A 22,238-nucleotide genomic window follows, 5' to 3' on the forward strand; every position below is an offset into this window, starting at 1 on the left:
ATAGTAGCAATGAAAATTCCACTACCTAGTCATGTGGCCATGCTATAATCCTTCCTGCTTATATCCGGCTAATGTACGAAGTTTGTTTACGGCCTTTTTTGGAACAGAAGAACGTTCTATGACTTGAGCCCTGAAAGTCAAACGGTCCAAGTACCAGTTTATTTCTTTATTTAGGACATTTATAGCCAACCTTTCTCTTGTCACAGAACTCAAGGCAGAATGCATGTGATTGCTGAGCAATCCCCAATCCAAAACTGACCAGACCCAGATCTGCTCCCCTCCAGAAAGCGACTGCATAACATGCCTTCAAATATAGCCTAGGATGACAATGTCAAATGACTTCAACCAGACATGACAGAAATGTATCGTAATCTACCCTCAAGTAGTGTCAACAACAAATGGCTCAAGAGAATAATCAGGAAAAACCTAATTCAACTCTCGAGCCTCTAACAATCAACCTTAGCCCTCCATCTCTAGCAAGAGGATAGTAACAGTACCCTGTTATTAAAAGGTAAAGGGATCCCTGACCATTAGGTCCAGTCGTGACCGACTCTGGGGTTGCAACGCTCATCTCGCTTTATTGGCCGAGGGAGCCGGCGTACAGTTTCCAGGTCATGTGGCCAGCATGACTAAGCTGCTTCTGGCGAACCAGAGCAGCACACGGAAACGCCGTTTACCTTCCTGCTGGAGCGGTACCTATTTATCTACTTGAACTTTGATGTGCTTTCAAACTGCTAGGTTGGCAGGAGCAGGGACCCAGCAACGGGAGCTCACCCCGTCACGGGGATTCGAACCGCCAACCTTCTGACTGGAAAATCCTAGGCTCTGTGGTTTAACCCACAGCGCCACCTGTGTCGCTGTTATTACTGAGGTTGAAATAGATGGTGGTTTCAGGACCGAATTACTTATATGATTCACACATGCACTGCAGAGAAGAACTCATCACTGAATATGTGCAAACATAAAAATGCTACTGGCCTGTTAATATGGGTGGGAAAAGATTGGTGAGGGTGGAGGAGAACCTGTTTTAAAAAACTTTAAGAGAGGCAAGACTGAAACCTAATGAGCATTAATTACTATAGTCATAAAGTCAAAAATCCCACTCAAGACTGAATCATTGAACTCAGGAAAGTGTTCCCTTCCTCTCCTTCCCCAACTGTACAGAAGTGTTCCAACATCATAACATTTTGCCAGCTAGAGAAGCCTAGCAATCATTAAAATCATGCTGACACAGAAACATGTTTTGAAACAGGTGTCACACTTTGTTGGAAGTACTTTAGGGAAATGCAAGGAGAATTTGAGAATTGTATCAGGGGAAAATTCAATCAAATTGATTTATAAATGATCAAACCACCACAATAAAGTGATTCATTTGCCAATGTTATCTTAATCTTAGTAGCTTTAATCAATAGGAAAACTGCCATTCATTTTAAAGGATGTAGAACTGAATTGTGCATGACCTAAGGCTTTATTTAATAACCAACACATTTGTTTAACAACATTCCAGATGCTTCACAAAGCACTGCTTCAATCCCTAGCTACTTTGTACTGCGTTGTCAATGCAGAGTAACATAATGTAGGTACAATTTTTAATTTTTATCAAAATGGATCTGCAGATATGAGAAACAACAACAGTGCACGCAAAAGAAATCCTGAAAAACCAACAAATATTATATAATACTGCCCTTGCCATGCAGCTTTATTTCCCTGTTTCATCTACATCAGGAGATGCTGTGACAGTCCTTGACCCAGTCCGGACGTAGTGGTCGGTTGGATAGGGGTCAACAAGCTGAAACTGAATCTGGACAAGACAGAGGCATGTTGATTGGGTTCTCCTCACGACCAGAAACTGGGAATGCTGTCTGTTCTGGATGAGGTTGCTTTCTCCCTTAAGGAACATGTATGTAGTTTGGAGGAAGGCCTGAGCAATGTAGAGATACATCGCTCAGGACCAGTATGAGGGCCAGGGCACAATGGCTACTTCACCCAGTGGTATATCGTAGGTGAATCAGCCGCTGCTCCCGAGTTTCTCTGCCACCTGGGAAGAGGACCAGTGCTTTCCCTGATCATAGTCATATACCAATTAACACATATGCCATTCATAATATAACAATCTTGAACACCAGCTTTCTGCTGCATATACACCTAATCCACTTATGGTTCAAAACTGCCCCCTTAACAGTATAATCCTATACATGCCTACTCAGAAGTAATTCGTGCAAAGTTAAATGGGACTTTCTCCTAGGATTACAGTCTAAATGAGCAGAGTAAGCTCTCGGATACTAAGATTATCAGTAATTTATAAATATTTTTATAACCACCACCACCATCACAAATAACAGAGAGAAGGCTTGCAAGTAAAATTAGAACAAAAACAGTTTAAAGGAGCAGGTATATTACAAGGTATAAAACCGTAAGGAACAAAAGAGGCTTCTAATAATTAAATTATGTCTGCTGTTATGGTCTTTGGCCTCTGTGGAATCATAGAACATCCAGTATTTGTTTTAAGTGAGATAAGTAGGAAAATAATACCATGATAGACAAGGACAAAAGAGAAAGAAGAGATGGGGAGCACTGGATCAGAAGGTAAGGTTGTGTGTATCAGGTGAGCAAGAAGTTATATTATCAGGTCACACATAGCTTGTTGGCTTGGAGAAGTATTCTGGTAGTCAATATGAAATGGAGGATAGGTAAGAATACTGGATGTCAAAATGTTTTATTCAGATATTCCTTCAGCCTAACAATTCAGTTGATGGTCACAGTGATGTGGTTATTGCTCCAAATTTACTTTCATGGGGCTGGTGCTTCACCTTGGAGTTCTATCATTGCGAAAGAAAAATGTTTTAACACTGAAAGTGGATTAGTTCTTACTTCGCCAAACTTTTATTAGGCATTACAAATATAGTCCATCCATATATATATAAATTAAAATATATACATATATCTTCTTCTCTGGCGATCACTCGTAGCTGAGTAAGATTGTCTTCCATAAACATGGTTTTAACAATGAGTCCGTAAGTGACTGTGGAGGCCAATTCTGGATCGACACATCCTTCCACAGTGGGGACATTGGTTTCCGGGCGGGAGTTGATCATGGTGTGGATTTGTCAAGCGTGCCTTCCTCCTAGCACGTTTCCCCCTTGCGTCCTGAGTTTGAGTGTCTTCAAAGCCCATGACACCTTTGGTAAAGGCTGTTCTCCAACTGAAGCACTAGCAGGCCAGTGTTTCCCAGTTGTCAGTGTTTATACTACATTTTTTTAGATTTGCCTTGAAACAGTCTTTAAACCTCTTTTGTTGACCACCAGCATTACGCTTTCAATTTTTAAGTTCGGAATAGAGTAGTTGCTTTGGAAGATGATCATCAGGAATCCACACAACATGACCAGTCCCATGAAGTTGATGTTGAAGAATCACTGCTTCAGCACTGGTGATCTTTGCTTCTTCCAGTACACTGATATTAGTTCGTCTAATATATACATACATACATACACACACACGCACACACAGCCATGTAAAATATATAATAACAAGGATTTTCATTGGAATTTCTTCCCACAAATAGTGCCATTCACCACTCTAAAAGATAGTATTGACAAAAACTCAGCCATCCTTGCAGTTACTTCCACGTTAATGTCAGACAGATAGAATCTGATATTTTCATTGTGCTGTGATCTTAGACTACCCAAAAAGGGGGATAGCACATGGTTGTATAGCTGGTTGTACAATGGACAATAGAAAAGAATATGTCCAGCACATTCAAAGAACATCCGCAACGTCTATCATTTCTGGGGATGTTTGAATATCTGCCCTTGACCAAAGCTGAGGGGGGAAAGTTCAGTCAGGCTAACATAAAGGCTGTGCGTTGGACTGGAATTATTAATTTTGAGATATAAGTGAGCCTGTTATTTGTTGTATTTAAACCACAGAACTTGGGGGAGCAAATTTTATTTAGAGCTGACTCGATCTTTGGTTTTTCAATGTCCCTTATCTGGTTTGAGGCACTGATGGAACTAGGTGTGTAGTCTCAGTGACCCCAAAAGTTGGGGAAGTGTTTCTTCAGCAGCAACCAGACAGGGTCTGGTATGGATTCAATATTGAATGGGGGACCGTGTGTTGAGATTCCTACATTGCAGGGGGTTGGACCAGATGACCCTCAGGGTCTCTTCCAACTCTCCATTTCTGTGATTCTATGATCCTAACTAATAATCAGTGTGATAGTCATACAAACTAATGCAAGTTTCACCGGGGGGGGGGGGGCAGACGGGAGAGGGGGTATGATAACGTAACAATGGTATGATTTGGACTTCTTAATGTTTATTGGCCCGGGGACACATAGCATGTTCTCTCTATTCCTTGCACACCTGTTTTCTTAAGTCATAGTTTCCTGTAATGACTGAACCAGGAGAGTGTAGTTTATGGGTTCCCTCTATAGCAAGATAACCAGAGCCAGGCATGCATGAAATGGAGAAAGCATGTAGTCACACAGGTTATTCCCGGTCCAATAAACCATGGTTTATCTGTCTCAGATCATGACGTACGAACTGGGCATATTTAATCAAATCCTGTTAAATTGAACATACCAGCTCTAGCATGCTATTTAAAAGAGAACTGGATATACTACCTATGTATCTATATTATATTATAAGGCTGACATCTTATTCCCATTTGGGCTGGCATTTGTTCATGTTTCCACTCTGCCTCCGGCTGATTTGAGGTTTTCCCTGCCCCCTCCTCCATTCATAAAATGCCAGTGGAAACAGTTTAGATGTTTCCATGAATGAGGCTAAGGAAAACAAGCACGCCCCACTCCCACAGTTTTACAATTCATTTCCTACACATTTAAAGTCTCTTGTACCTCTTGTATTCTGGGATATTTAACATCTGGCAAGTGACGCTATTCCCTCGAAAAGCCACCCAAGCCTGTATGAGTACCCCCAAAACATTATTCAAGTCAGGACGTGCTTAATGGGCTCCAAGTCAAAATCCACCCTTTCATACATACTGAGCACATTTAACCACCACCAACTGTACAAATCTCTCACACCAAAAATAATTGAACCTACTATATTGAAAACACAAAAGGGGGGCTATGCCTGAGTTCCCTCTCATGCATCCATCTTGTGATTAAAAGGTATTGAGTTTCATAATTCAATAGTAATTTATTGAACCTTTCCATGGAAGACAAAAACTACTTTTAAAAGCCAAAATCATGCCAAAAACAATAAAAATAAAAAAGGTTCCAGAAGGGAATTACAGTAGTTTACAGTAATAAATAAATGCTACAAAGCATATTGTAAAATTGTACATGAGTATCTCTACAAAAGCTAGCAGAAGCCCAGCTGCAACAGATCTGTAGCTGTTCCACTTCAAGGAGTTGCAAGTTACACCCACTCTGCAGGAACTAACATCTGGAGGAACTGCAAATGATCACAAACTGTATTGAATTAAGGTTGGGGGGAGGGAGAATAGTAATATGCTGGTTTCTATTCCCACTAAACAACAAAAGCCACATCTTTTGTAAAAAATTGATGGCCTAATTAAATCAAAAGGTACATGACCAAGTACAAGGACCGGGGGGAGGGTTGCCATTTTAAGTAGGAAAAAGGCCTTTCCCTTAAATGAACTCAATTGATGGCATATTTACTTTCCTTCAATAGGCTCAGTCTACTGGCTTCGGGGATTTGTTTAGATCTGATATGGCCATCCCTTTTTCCATCAAGGGCGACATTCTCTCGGGGTGATCTGTCTAGAGCTGAATACTGCTGGTGGCCAAGGAGTGACTCTGGATGGTGTGCCCCCAGTCAGCTGAGGCCATCATCTTTCTTTTCTCTCTCCCAAACCCTTCCCCACAAGCACCATATGGAATTATGCCAAGAGCCACAGACTGCCTATCTATTATTGAGATGGTACAAAAGTACAATACAGTGATGGGGGGGGGGGTTATGTCTCTGTTACAAAATCAGTTCCGGAAGGCCCTTCCATTACAAGTTTACCCTGAACTGCTCCTAAAACATATTAGATGGCCTAGTTTGTCACTGAGGTTTTCACTGTGTCTTGGATGTACTGCAGAGGGAGACTACCTGTCCAAATGTTCCTGTGTTTAAAAATAAACACCACACACAGGAAGTTCTCTCTGTGTTACTATTTGGTGGGAATTTGAGGGGTGTGTGGAAGAGCATTCAATCATGCCCCCCCCCCATCTACACCCAGTCTGAAGTGGTATAGCCCAGGCATAGGTTAGCTACTTCAGTCAGAATTAAGCCACTACAGTGGTACCTTGGGTTAAGTACTTAATTCGTTCCAGAGGTCCGTACTTAACCTGAAACTGTTCTTAACCTGAAGCACCACTTTAGCTAATGGGGCCTCCCACTGCTGCCGTGGGAGCACTAGCCTGAAGCACTATTTCTCGGTTAGCGGAGTCTGTAACCTGAAGCGTATGTAACCCAAGGTACCACTGTATGTTAATGCCAGGTCATTCCATGAACAGTATGTGATTCCCATGATTTATTAGATTAGGATAGTTAAAAATGGTCTTGTATCACCACTTACACTATAATAACCAACATAGTCCTTGACCATATAATACAGCTTTGTATTAAGCAACTTGTTTGCCCAGGTTGAAACTTGCAGGCAAGGAAAGTAGCCCTTCAGGCCAGTACAGTCACAACCACAACACTCTTTTTGTCTCAGGGATCCCTGTTTCCAGCTGTCCAATTGATGCTTCAGCCTATCCTACACCATTTTCCCTGGAGGTATCTGCTATTTGCTTCTAGAAAGCAGCATATTGGAAGCTTGACAGGGCAATGTGAAAACTTGAATCTAAAATAAGACAACTGCTAATATTTGACATAAAGTATGAAGCTGTTAAGGACATAAAAGCAAAAATAAGGTTCCTTATTATGGCATTTATAAAAACATAAATTTTTAAATAATAAGACAATTCTTTTATGCACAGAGCTTTAGTATTCTTTACACATTAGCACATTTTTCCCCTCCCTAACATTATATCTTCTGCCATTTATAATTAATTTTAACAGCTTCTGCAACTTATCCCACAGGTTGTTGCTGTTTCTTTTAAACAGTGTGCTGCTGAGAAATTGATTTGTTTTTTCCGTATGCCGACAGAAATCACATTATAAAATATGCATAAATGTCATTTCTCGGGCTGCTTCTGAGGATTAGCGCAGAATAAAAGCTTACTTTAACACACGCACCAGGCGCACGAGGAAAAGAAAGAGAAAAATAAAAATAAAATAAAATGCAGTGAATAGCAAACGGTGCTGTGCTTTCAGTTCCATGTTGCTCTCAGCTGCGTGGGCATGGAATTCTGCTTAACCAATGAAAGCAGGTATACACATAGCGTTTGTGGACTCAAAGCAACCCAATGAGCCTATTGTTCCTATTTTAAAGCAACAACACAACCCACCACAACCCTCCTGCTTCATCTGCTCCCAAAATGACTGACTTACAGATGAGCTGTCATGTCACAACTCTACAGGTTACGGGAAAGCCTAAGTGGGGCAAATGCAGCCTCCAGAGTTTGCATTTTCATAACTGGGAATTCCACAGTTGGGATGGGAAAAGATTCCATCCTAGTCTTTCCTTTGCAGTATGTGACAAGGCCAAACCAGGTGAAGGTAGCCGATGAATCTCAAACCCTCAGTGATTTAGGGGCTTCTCCTGCATGCAAATACCAGCTCTGACAGATTGAGAGGATTAGACCAATAGGGGGTCCAACAGTCAAGAAGGGCGTTTCTGTGCATGCTGTAGAGGGAAACGAGGGGCGTGACTACCTGAGAAGGTAGCCCATCTAGGAGAAGGAAAACTCTGATATCCTCTGGGATATCTTCGGCAAATGAAAAGGCTAAGGAGTAAATCCTTCACAAATCTGGTGTGGAGTCCCTAAGATGGTTGGATGGTGACTTGTACACCTCCTTCTGGCAACTCCTGCATTCAAGCTGCTGCCAAATGTATTGCTCTACTTTCCTTCGGACTACAAGGCCAGGAGGGGGGTCTTGTTGTCTGGGCAGCCCAGGACCTCCATACACACTGCCCATGTTTGCGTCGTGGGGAGGTCACTTTGGTACTGCAATCACAGCGGTCTTGCTTCACCCCTGGAGGTGCACTCCATTGTCTTTCAAGATAGATGGATGCCAACAGACATGCTGCAAGGCTTGCTTGTTTGCTTGAGCCTGCTGCAGGTTACTAAGCTTTTTTCTTGGCCTACATAAATTTCAAACGTGTTTATCATTCCTTCAACATTCTGCCTATGGCAGATAATCATCAAGATCCAAAAGGCGAGATACTGCTCACGGACCACATCTACACACCAACAGGCCTGTGGAGTGGAAATCTCCCCCCCCCCCCTTCACTTTTTTATGGAAAATGTTTCATTTCATAGGTTCTTAAGTATTTATAAATAAATTGATGCCATTTGGGACCTTCTGGTAAAGGGTGGGTAATAAATTTTAAAGTATGATACTAGGTAACCTTGATAGTTTTAACTTCTTAGCTTTATTTACTAACTACAAGTAAAATAAACATTCTAAATGAGATCACTCTCTGGGGCATTATAACATTTTTTTGATGCGAATTGCTCTAATTTGCATAAGAAAATTCCCCAGTTCTTCTGGAAAGCCCACATCACTGCACACCAAGCATGGAGAACCTTTGGTCCTCCACATGTTGCTGAACTACAACTCCCATCATCCCTGACTATTGCCCATGTTTGTCTAGGGTTGATGGGAGTTGAAGTTCAGCATCAACTGATGGTTCCCCACTAAAGTAACCCCTGCACTTATTTTTTATGTTACAGCTTACCAGAAGATTAGTCTTCTGGGGTGAATGGAAGGAAATGTTTTTCGATCCCAAAGGGATTGCTTTGCAGGACGTTACATAAATACTGAAAGCTCCTAATTATATGGCCCATCAGCCTTGGATGTAGGGTCAATCATAAAACATACACATCACCAGGAGCTAGGTAGGGGACAGCAAAGTTGGGAGAGCTACAATGCAACATCTTATGTATCTGCTTCAATTAATTTAACATGATAGGCAGGCATACCTTTCCCTTAACTCCTCTTTTCACATTTGACTTTTTTTGTTGCTTTTACACATTACCAAAGCAGTGTGACAGCCACTGACGCTGCTAGCGTAATGTGTCACTCTTATATCTTCTCAGCTAGGACATACCACATGACAGGAATGCAATTTGGACATCACAGCATGGAGGTAGCAACACAAAATGGCCAAAAAGAAACTTGTGTGCATGGGTGTATTTTAGACAGATGGTCTTGACACTCAAATCATCACCCTGTCAATCAGCTCATGTTTTGCTATCTTGACATGTACAAAGATCTCAAACACAGGAGCCTGCAAGCCAGTCAGATTGTTTCTGTAGAAGCAGTTAAGGCACATTAAACTACTCCTTTGTTGCAAATATGCTGTCCCTCCCACCAAATAAGGAGCCTAATTTGTAACTTCGGAATTCTGCAGTTTTTTCAAACATGTTCATCTGCACCCAAATTTGGAAAACTAAACAGATTGTATTTTACTTACTGTTTTGATTGCACTATACACATTTATGCATTTTTCAACCTGTCACAATTTCTCTCACACATGTATAAGTAATTTACAAATATAATGGGATCTATTTCAACAAAAGATTAGAATCTCACCCTACATACCAATCAGGGTAGGAACACAGACACAAGGAAATGGATTGAGATACCGTAGAGGATATACTTCCCTTGTCACTAGAATAATCCATTTTAAAATCCATTCAGCAGGATAATGTTATTATAGAAGGTAGATGCAGCAACCACTGTATTTAAACTTGTAAAACAGGTTTAGTGTAGAATGGAGTGGAACAGAATCTGATACAAAGTGAACTGTGATGCAGGCAAGCCGAACACAACGTCCCACCAAGCAACAGAAACAGGTTGTCTGAAATTGCAAATCAATTTCTATTCAACAGAATTAAAGCACAATCATTGTTTCAGACTACTCTCATTTGAATCAGTCAAAGCAGCAACACACAGCTCATTTAATAGATGTGAAACTAAGGACGGGGGCTGTCCATTGCCTATTTTCCATTCTAAAACATACTGTACCAATGTATAAAATTCAGATATACAACTAGATAACTATTTCTAAACAATTTTATTTAGAACATGTGTCTCATGTACTATTAGGTCTCACGTAGCGTCATTTCACTTTAATTAATCCATGCAATGTCATAATCATTGCCACGTTGCTAATTACTCATTTTAATAGCCACTTCAGTAACAGTATTCAAAGAATAAGGAAAGTAGCTTCCTTTCTGATATTATATATCAAATGTGCTGGTTTCTGCCATTAAGGATTTTTTTTCACAATCTTCTCTCTGTTCTACAGAGTTTCATCCTTAAGTCTACACTTACAAGTAAAGGCTGTGTTATATACTTTCATGTGTAATGCTCTTATTACACATGAAAGGTTTCCCAGGATGACCAACTGGGTACAATCTTAAATTTATTGTTATAGACATCTGGATGTCTGAGCCAATCACTCTGAACAGCCAAATAAGACACAATTTAAAAGGCAAGTCCAAGCTATTAAAAAGTGAACCTTAAGTTACTCTCATCTTTATGTGCCTTAGTAATCATTTCCAAAGTGATCATGATAGTAAATTGATAATGATAGTAAAAAGGCCTCCTCTTGCTTTCAATAGGCTACAAAAGCTCTAAACATGATACATGAGCAGATGTTCTTAGCTCTGTTCTGAAACTGTTTTCTCATGATACGTGTAGCATTATCCATCAGTGAATTTCACACCAAATCTGGGTGGCGTGTCTTATTAAGACTTCAGTAGCTCATTAACATTGCGAATGATTTGCTCTTCCTAGGTCTTTCTGCTGGTGGACTGAGCTAAATCATGGTTGAGCTCATAGTTTAGCTCTCTCTAGAGTAACTGTGAGCTGTAACCGGGTTCATGACTCATAGTTTGTTCAGAAGAGCTTGGCTGCAATCCTCACCATGTATGCTCAGAGGTAAGTCGTATTGAGTGGACTTTACTCTCAGGTAAGTGGGATTAGGAATGCAGCCTAAAACCACAAATCTGAGTTCTGGCGTAACTCATTAACAATTTGCAATTTTGGACACACTTTTCAAAATGTAAATATTTTTGTATACATTTTGTATACATTTTAACACTGTATATACATTTTAACCTAATACATTTTATATGCATTTTGGTTCATTTCAAGCTGGAACTGAATTGCAAAATTAAGAGAAGTATGAAAACAGAAGGACAGGTGCACTGTGGTTCATATAACAATCTCAGAAGTATGAGGTGAGTCACTTAGAAATGCAGACCAAACAAAACTTGTGATTATGTGCATTTGTTGGTGTCCATATTTATAAGAACATTTATTCAAAGTGAGGGGATGTCCACCATAGAGCAGCATTTCTCCTAAGTTATGAACATTGTCAGAAAATCTCCTTTCTCAGAGCCTACACATTCACACTAAGCCATAGTTTGGGCTTAGCATGATGCACAAAGCAGGTGACTGCAGAAGGGCTCTGGTTTAGGCATACTTTGAAATCCATTTTTTAAAAGGTGTCGTGCCTTTGCTGCTGTAACAAGATGGGCACAGGTCATTGGAAAGGCCATGGAAAAGCAACAATTTAAAATGTGATTTCCCCCTCAATTGGATTCTAGGTCCTCCTCAACTTCTGAACATATGAAACCTAAAATCCCTGTAATACAGGTGTTGGCTAAAAAGGAATGTGAAGGTGAAATATAAGATACAAATAGGGAAAGGAAATTAGGGAAGAAAGAGGAATAATATAAAAATAAAATATCTTCTGAAGCCTCCATAATATTTAAAATTATCGCTCATCCCTGATATTAGCCCTTTTCAAAATTTAGGGTGCAAGCATAGATTCAATGCGTCAGCATAGTCACAAGGGCACACTGTGTTTGGGGTGAGGCTAACCAGTGGGCCCAATTAGTGGGTCCCACTACATGTGTTGTGAATCAAGCAAAGACATCTGTGCAGGGGAAGCCTATGTGTTTACGACTGTGTAGAAGCCTTCTTACCTACAACCAGAAGTCCCGAGCCATCAGGGTTGTAGCTGCATATAAGTCTTAACACATACAGTTGCACATACAAACCCTTCATTTTACAGACATCTACATCAGGATACAAAACTTCAAGGCAGATATGAAAGGCTAACCAGCCATCAGACAAGAAAAAGAATATCCATCACACATGCCCTATGCAAATTAGTGTAAGATTGATAAGGAAGGTTGTTTGTGTGTGTTTCTTTGGGTAAGTTACTTTTTTTTTCTTGACCTGCAGAGAATAGCAGTACTCCAACTCTGTTTTAAAATGATTATTCCTTGACAGACAGGACACCATTAGCTTAATTTTGACTTGTGCTCCCCATTAGTATAATCTACCCTGAGATGTTTCAGTGACAGTAGCAAATACCACTTTGAAATGAGCTCTCTCACTTCAAAGTTAATTACATGTATTTGGTTTTTGATAAATGAAAGCATCAGATGTGATTAATTGAAGGACAATCAATAAGATATAGCTATTAGACATCTTGATGAGCTCTCCAGAGCCACTGGACAATCTATAGCAATCAACTAACTGAAGTGTGTATACTAGGTCCTCAAATGATTCAACTAAAATAAACCAAACAAAACTCAGACTTTTTCAAGGGGCCCATTTCCTTTTTCTTAAGCTGGAGAACAAGCAGGCAGGAGGTCTTTACACACACACACACACACAATCTCAAACCCAAATCAAACTAAAGACACACAGCTGCATTGTGATTTTTCAAACTCATACACCACTGGACAACAAATTCAGCTGTTACTTGAAATGTGGGTGGTTCGGGCACACCCTAAAGACACAATGGCAGTCATTTTGCTGATCTCGAGCCTTTTGTGGGTCCATGGGTTTAATTCTCACTTTGGGTGCAAGGGGTTGGGGTTTCAAGCCCTGCCATGCATGATAGAAATGTGTGCAAATTTAAAAACCACAGAGGTTACCAACAGTTTGAAGATATGACAAGCATATGTGTTCAGAGGCTAAACTTCTAACAACTAGGAACATATTGCTCTGTACTGTCTACACTGACAGTGGCTCACCAGGTTTGAGCACAGAACATTTCCAGCACTAACTGGAGGTTCTGGAGATTGAATGTGGGACCTTCTGCATGCAAAGCAGATACTTGACGCTTCCCCTAATTACAGTGGTACCTCTGCTTAAGAACTTAACCAGTTCTGGAGGTCCATTCTTAACCTGAAACTGTTCTTAACCTGAGGTACCACTTTAGCTAATGGGGCCTCCCACTGCCGCCGCCGCCCAATTTCTGTTCTCATCCTGAAGTGAAGTTCTTAACCCGAGGTACTATTTCTGGGTTAGCATAGAAATAACCTGCAGCGTCTGTAACCTGAGGTACCACTGTATAGGGGAAGAAACATCAGAGAGCTTTTGCCTTCATGCTCTCCGAGTTCTGAGAAGCAGCTGCCTGGTCACTACAGAAACTGAGGAGATGGAGCCTTGGCCTGATCTAGCAAGGATGTAAGGTCTCAATCCAGAATCCTTTAAAATGCTTTTTCTTCCATCTTCTACATACCAAAGACTGCTGAAATAAGTTTAATATAATATATGCTTTATTTTACTCATATTGCAAGGCTAATGCAAAGCAATCAAAATCTTACAACAAATTATTTCCATTTATTTTGACACAAAGATTAGTAGGTGGAAGATGAGGAAGAAGTCTCAAATGATGATGCATCGTGTCAGAATGGGAATTACCCTTTTCCATTTCTAAGAGAGATATACAACCGTGAACGGAACAATCTGAAGGTGCAAAGCAAGAGAATATTACCAAATGTTTTATAAAAATATGGAAACATAACTGCCTTTCACAAGTATAGTATGTAAGTACTATTAGCATAAATGCTGACAACTGTTAATCTACTAAAGCCCTGATTAATGGATACAGCTGTCCATTAATACTAGGCTACGAAAATTGATTAGTCAGTTAAGAATTCAATCCTCTTGTTCAATAAAACTGCACTTTCTCTGAAAATGCAATATGGAATAAAGTAATGCATCTGCCAGCACTTACATATATTACAAATATACCTACCACATATTAGAAAAGAAAGCACACTGTGTTAACTGTATTATTTTTACTATTTCAGATGTGGCATCAAGCAATGCAGCCCCATGTAGATGGGTGATGGATGAGGATTACATCCACTCTGCAACATGCCATAATTGTATTCAAATCTGAGTCCACACATACCAGCCAAATGTGCACTAGCCCATCTACACAATTAGTCCTCCAAAATTAAAGGGTCATAATTGCATGGACTGGGACTATGTGTCAGATTCAACATATGGCCTTATTTTAAAAATTATTTTTAACTGAAGTATTTAGGTAGATAACAGCTACAACAAATTGGAATATTAAAACAAACACAAATTGTAATACAACAGCTAATTAATCAGTATGAATCACTAAGCTGAACTGAGTCAACTCAATGTAGGTGAAGTTTTGACCACAACACAAAGGTCTTAGAACTTCAGCTCTTACACACCAACCCAAGGAAATACATGAATAGAGCTTGGAAAACTATTTGCATATATGGCCAACAAAGGGTATCAGGAAGGCTTGAATACAGGGGAGGCAAATGATGATGGAAAGGCAGATACTGCTAGATCCCAATTCACTGAAGCCTCCCATATTAAATACCTTCTGGAGGATAGGCCAAATGATATTACACTGACCATGGAAAAGTTTCTTTCTGAGGTCGCAAGAAACAAAGACCATCACGCTCTAGACATAACAAAATGACTACCTCAGTCTCTTTCACCTGTTTGGTTGTTTTAACTGTATCTTGTTTTGAAACTGTTTGGTGGGTCTATGGATTGCAATAAAGATATTTGATCGCTATGTAGTTAAAGCCAACCATGGTTATTTATTTTTAATGGTCCATGATAGAATTTACCATGTCACCACACTGAAAAGGCAAGGGACTTGCTTCTAATAAATTTAGTCCAGGCTAAAACACGAGCCAAAAAACAGAGCTACTGGCATCATCAGAGATGTGTCATAGTTTTGCAGAATGGGATGTCTGAAAAAGCTAATATGGGGGCAGTGCACACCTGTCCCTGAGTTTGCATCAGGTTTGTATCCCAGATTTACAATCTTTCCCATAAACTTTTGCAGACCTTAAGGTATATATTTTTAGAGTACACTCTCTTGCTATCCACTGACTTTAAAGAATCTTTAATATTTCACTCAATATTGCTCATGTTTGTTGCTTGTTTTGAGCAGAAAACAGCAGACATAAAACCCCCCACTGATTTTCACACACACATATATATACTACTTGAATCTGCCTCTGGCTCAAACTCTACCACCTAGTTTGTGGTATAGTTGCATAATCTCAGCCTTCAGGTCAACCCTAGGCTATGTTTTTAATGTGATGTTCTCTCCTTTTTCTAGATGTCCATGTTGGAATTAGACTCCCAGGGAATAGAGATGCTAACAACAGAGACTCCAAAGGACCCGAAACTGTGATATTACAAACAGTATTAGTGCCACCATAATATTATGTGAAACTCTGTACCTTCTGATTATGTGTTAAGAAAATAAGTGTTATAATAAACTGACATTTCACTCCTTTTGGTATTTGGTAATGACAAGAGTTTGGAGAGGAGCTGCATTTACTTATCTGAAAGGACAAGGCCGTGAGCAGATCCTTTGTAATCCCCCTCCCCCAAGAACAATATCCTCAATTATGTTTGGAACAGCATTTTGGCAGACAGGTGCAAAAACACAGGAGTATACTCAAACCAAACAGAGGCCAACCTCTGTGATCATTAGCAGTCCTAAGAAAGACTTCTATTGTGTCTGTGTTTTTAAAACTTTCAAATTACACTTCCCACTCATTTTAAACCAACACACATTTGAGGCTGGAAGGAAGATTTCAGAAACTTTTCCTTCTGCTTTTGCTAAACCGGGTTTTCTTGTTTCATCTGAACCAAGAAACTGTGGTTTAAAAAAAAAAAGCCAACAAATATGAATCTTTTTTGTAAGTATAACTTTACAAGTTTTAAAAGCAGGACAGAAGTGTAAAAATAAACAAAAACAAAAAGCAGAAGTAACAGTCTATAAAATTATGACAAGTTTTAAATTCACTCTAGTACTTCCTTTATCACCAGGGAAGCATATTACAGAAAAATGAATCAAACTACTGCTGTTCACTGAGCTCCATGGTTACATATTTAACTGGTGTTCCAAAAAATGTGCAAGTAAAAGTCAGAAGCATAAGAATACATTAAAAATAAATCAATATTAGGTGCGGTTAAAAGTATAAATATTTTTCAAGTTCACCTTTCAGCTTTCTTCACAGAATTTCCATGTCTACAAGTGGATGTTTAAAAAAATGAGGATTTACCCTCATAGAGAAGTTATTCAAATAAATAAAACCAGCTTCTCCACTTTATTATTTATACTTGGATCAAAATATATGTATCTTTTGATCTGTAAATATGGGGGAAATTATACAATCCCCATTTGATGCCAGCAGTGTCCCTTTCCCAAACCAGTAAGTATTTATGGAAAAATATCATTTGTACAAGTGTCTCCATGTAGGAGGAGAATGTCTCTCACACATAGTCCCTGTTACTGAACTTAGGACTCTGAAAAGCAACTTCCACAAGACTGCGAATCATAGAAGTTGCAACTAGATGAAGCTTTCCCCAAGTCTAGCTTCTTCCTATTATACAGATTTTGGTAGAAAGTCTGTGTCTCTTTGAAGAAAGCTGTGTGATAATATTCTAACCCAGAGAAATTAAGCCTTCCATGGTTACCGAAATCCTTCTCTGCCATTCTGTTATACAGAGGCTAAAGTAACAGTACCTCTACATCTTCGTTTCTTTCTACATCAGCTCTGGATAACTTTAATTACTAAAAGTCTAGGCAGAAACCTTCCACAACTTTCAAACATTGCATCGCCTGGGTTGTATCCAACTAAGTAATTCTGTTAGTGCAAGAGCTTCCACTTGCAAACTGGACTTTCTCTCCCTCTCCTCTCCCCACTTCCCCTCTTGAAATTGTGATGGTTGGGTGAAACCCCAGGACAGATTTTGAGGGGCACAGGAACAAATCTTCGCACTAATGGAGCAACTTGGTTGGATACAACCTTCTAAGAGTGACTTTTACAGGAGCCACTATGGCTTCATTTCCGATTCAACACAATGCCGTACACAACAGATCCCATGGCCCACAAGAAGGAAGACAAACAGATGGATGAGAAGCAGGCAAGCAACTCCTCAAGCTGATGATTCACTGAAGCTACAAATGGTAGTAACCTACCATGAGGAAGCTGAGACTCCAATTGGAGTCTGAAGCTGAGACTCAAATATTTTGGCCACCTCATGAGAAGAGAAGACTCCCTGGAAAAGACCCTCATGTTGGGAAAGATGGAGGGCACAAGGAGAAGGAGACGACAGAGGACAAGATGGTTGGATAGTGTTCTCGAAGCTACCAGGATGAGTTTGACCAAACTGCGGGAGGCAGTGGAAGACAGGAGTGCCTGGCGTGCTCTGGTCCATGGGGTCACGAAGAGTCGGACACGACTAAACAACTAAAGAACAACAACACCATGAGGAAGAGATTCCTCACTTCTGTCTGCATTCACATGACCACTGAGAGCCAGAAAATCACTGTGCTATGGATTCAAACCCAGACAAAAAATAAATAAATCCAAAAGCAGACAAGTGTAGCATTCTCACATGCCTCACATATTGTGCAAAACAATCTATTTGGCGTAAGGAAAATATTTAATGGGCTGGCCTGTTCCCATTGCATTACAGAATTGTTAGTACAGTGTTATGTCTGTGTTTATTCATGAAAATTAGTAAGGGATGTTTCGGCTATTAAAGGAATGTATATCCTGTCTGATTTTGAAGTAGCACTGTAGGAAAATGTATCCTCTTCACTTACTTCCTGAGAACCTGACCAACAACACTACTGCTTTGAGAGTGATGTCTCTCTGGGGCTCTTGTACTTTCCCTTCAGTTTTTCCTATTACTTATAGCAGCAGAATTCTTTTGTAGGCCATCCGGAATGTACAAACATTGAAAAATGGAGGGGGTGGGGGAGCTGTTAAGAAAAAAAGACAGGGATAATAAACCTTTAAGAGATCAAGTTTCTCAGTAAATCAAAAGATATGTGGAAACACAAATTTGTGTGTAACTATTACACATCTGAATATCCCATGATCTAGACACTGCTGCCTTCAAGTACTATTTCAATTCCTATGATTTAAACTGACAGTTCAAACTGTCACTCATAATCCTTCTATCACTTAGCAAGGATAGAAGAATAAACGCTTCAAAGGAGGAGAGGAGGTGCTGCCATTTATCGGGCTACGACCTCAAAGGCAAGACACTTAGAAATTTACTCAGCTTACTAAAGATCCCCCTCTCACCTCAAACACTATACAAACTCAATATAAACAGTCTCTAGGAAGTAGTATTTCTCCAGAAATCAATCACAATAGTATATTTACAATATACTGGCCAACCAGGGATAATATGAGTCAGGTTTCACTAAGATTTAGCCCAAGGACCTATTTTCAATGTAGATTCCCAGAGCACATGAAGTCATAATAAAGAGTGCCTGAAAAAAATACACATGTATGTCTTCCTTACTCAGAATAACCACAACTAGCTTCTACGCATCTAGGATTCATGGTGTGCGTAACTGACTGTGCGTAACTGACAAGATTTGGTACCACAAGATGTAGTGATGGCCACTAACTTAGAAGGCTTCAAAAGCATATTAGAAAAATTCATGGAAGAAAAGGCAATCACTGGCCTTGAAAACAATATACTACCTATAGAATCATAAGCACCCTATGATTTCTAGTCATGAGAAGGATATTGTCCTCACTCTGCTTTTGGGGATGTTCTTGTGTTCATATGATTAGAGATAAGATTTTGAAATCAGAAAGTGCTATCTCCATGGCACTCTTAGATTACTGCCTCTTCCTCACTGTGGTCTTGGTTTGCAGCTTTTCACTTTATATTGTGGAAAAACTGAGGCGGGTGAGATTTTCAACGCCTTCTCTAAAGATGGTCAATAGTATGAGGGAGCAATGCAGCACTGTGAAAGATAATCAAATAATAATTAGCTTCCACAAGAACTTTGCCAAAGAAAAGAGCAGTCTTCAGGGCTCTTTTTGGCTGCATCTTGGCTCTCACACTGTGTTCCACATGTCCCAGAATACACATTAACTTGTACAGTATACTTTCAGCCATGTGCTCCACTGTTACCATGGAGCCAAAAGAGAACATGACTGAGTTAGCTCACAAGTATCTGCAATATAAAATCATTGAATGTGGTTTGTGGCAATAGCGCAGTTACTTTTTGTTTTATGTTATTAAAGTACACTATTCCTTAAAATGCCAGCAAATGCAAAAAATAGTTCAATAATTAAGATATGTATATCACTCTTATTAAAAATTACAAAATAGTAAAAAAGAAAAAGGAAAAAAAGACAGACAGCACTTATAGGTGAGAAAGGGCTGCAAACACTTTTGGCATTTTTCTACAGGAAAAAGAAAATGCAGATTCAGAATATCAAACACCAGTTGCCATTTCCAGTCAGAATCTCTTGAAGTGCACACCTTAGGGAGATCTCTGTTCCTATGCTGAGACACCTCACAATATGTGCTCTCCTCAATTATTTTACCAATGTTGGGACTATTGTGAAGTGAATTCTCTATCAACTATTATTTTGAAACAATCTACTTCTGTTGAGCTGCAGCCACTTCCCACTGTCCCATTAAAATATGGATTAGTGTCGCTTTTAACTATACATGCACACAATCAAATTCTCCCACAAAGGAATCTCATCTCAAGTAGAACCATTTAAAAGTCCATTAAGAATCGTGGCTACAGTTTGGGACAGCAGCTTAGAGAGACTGTTGAGCACCAAAACATATCAAAATATCAGATGTTTTTGCCCTTGTTTAGGCTCTTTTGTCTCCTGTAAGTACAGCATATGAGACAAGAAGTTACAGGTATTGGTGCCAGTCCTGTCACAACACATGCTATACAGCCAGTAAGGTTTGTGAAAAACTCATGATTTAGAAAGGTTGGGGGGAAGAATGGTGTCACAGACAAATTATCAGTATTCTTTATCTAGTTGTCTCTATTTTGGCAAGATGTGATGAATTAGCTTAGTTTAATAAACCCGTCACAGAATGTATTGGGGATTTTTAGCATACAAAAGCTCAAAGTAGCTATATGCATGTGAAGAACAAGCTCAAATCAGAAGCACGGATGCAGAAAAGAGTAGCAGAATAAACAGGTGGCAGTGATAAGCGGCAAAAAAGTGTTGAATGGAACAAGGGCTAGAACAGTTGAAAGAGGAAATTGTGTAAATTGCTTAGAGGTTTTCATGATGATGCAGTACACAAATTCTGTTTAACAAAAAAAAAACAAAAAAAAAAAACAACCCATCAACATAAAGAATGGATCACAGAACTACTGGGGAGAAACACCAACTAACTCCAGAACACATATTCAATCAAACTTTTTGAAAAGATTCTATCGCATTTTCACAGCTTCAAGGAGTTCAGCAATCTTGTGGAAACTGTTACTATTTCATCATGCTGAAACATCACTTTGGGATCACAAAGTGCTAAAAAGAAGTTTATAAATATTGCAAAGAAATAAAAATAAACTGGTGAAGGTAATTTTTGAAGCAGTCATTTCTGGCAGAGAAGTTGTGGAGATAACCATTTATGAGAAGAAGGTGCCCCCGTTTTGCTTTTTTCATTTGTTTATTTAGAGATTTGCTCATAATACGTTTTGTTTAGCCACTACTGTTGCATTAGTATGTGAAATTCTATCGAGTTTTTATGCTTGATTTTTACTTGTAGTGTTTCTTGAGGTTTAAGAGGATATTTTGCTTTGCTGTTGAATATACTGCTTAAAATATGGCTCTTGCATCCTGCATTTGATTTACATTTGTAATTTTTGATTCTGATATTTTGCAATGATAATTTAGATGTTATAAAATTATGCTGTAAACCACTTAGAGCTATTTTTATTTTACTGGAAATGTAAAGTGGTATATAAATCATCTATGGGAGTCTTATTTGAACCGCAGGAAAGGAACGCTTGCATTTGTTCAGTACACCAACAAACAGCAAGAAAAACACTATTTTGAAATACCCAAAGACAGCTTTCAAGTCTTGCTATGGTGAGGTTAAATCATGACACGGATACTGAAGAAACCTGAAAATCAAACCTTTTATACTACCCTGGCAATATCCACATGGCAATAAGTCAGAGTCAGTACCACTTTCAGAGTAAACATATGACCAAAGGCAGTACAACTTTTTCAGCTTCCTACAGTGTCACAATAAATGACAGAGCAGGCACTTGCTAAAATGTTAAGACCACACACATTCTATGGCAATTACTTGGACACTTTCCAACATTCCATCTGCAAAGGCAAGAATGCACAGGCTTAACTGACTGCAGCAAACTGATTGAGCGGTATATAAATCTTGCTAAATAAAATACCGGCCTGGTAAAAGCAGTATGCGGAGCAATTGCTGGCTTGAATAATATGATAGAAAATGTTTTAACATCACTGCAGGTGCTAATTATTATTTGCTAATCACCTTGGGAATTTGTTTGAATGATGGGATAAACTTCCCTATAATAAATTTGTGTTTATACTTTTTTCTGTTGTGTTGCAATATTTTCTAGTTATTTATTATTTTTAGCAGAGCTACCCAACCATTTGTCATACATACTTCTCTATTAAAAAATATTTAGGTACTTCTAACAGCAAGAGGTTAACTAAATATCTAGATCAAGAAAGGGCTCAAGTAATAAACTGATGCCAATTTTTGAAGAATTCCAGAACTCCTTACAAACAATGGATTCATTTATTCAGAAAGCTCAAGAGTTTTAAATGCTACCTTTGCTAAACCTTTGAAATGGCAAAAATGTAGAGGGCTCTCTCTCTCTCTCTCTCTCGTGAATAAGGGGAAAAATCTAACTTTACATAAATTAAATATATAAATTTGATTAAATATGTTTGTGCCTTTGCGATGACATTTAGAAAAGGAAGTATTCATTTTCTGTTTAGAAAAAGAAAAACTCTTTCAAATGTAATTTAAAGCTGTCAAGCC

General features: G+C 39.2%; 1 protein-coding gene across 7 annotated transcripts in view; it reads right to left on the reverse strand.

Annotated features, from left to right (window-relative positions):
* The window catches only part of CTBP2 (C-terminal binding protein 2), a 196,741-nt gene that overhangs the window by 144,426 nt on the left and 30,077 nt on the right, over nt 1–22,238 (reverse strand). The gene's annotated exons all lie outside the window — the stretch shown is intronic.

This window comes from Podarcis tiliguerta, assembly GCF_965153285.1.
Source record: "Podarcis tiliguerta genome assembly, chromosome: 5".
NCBI lineage: Eukaryota > Metazoa > Chordata > Lepidosauria > Squamata > Lacertidae > Podarcis > Podarcis tiliguerta.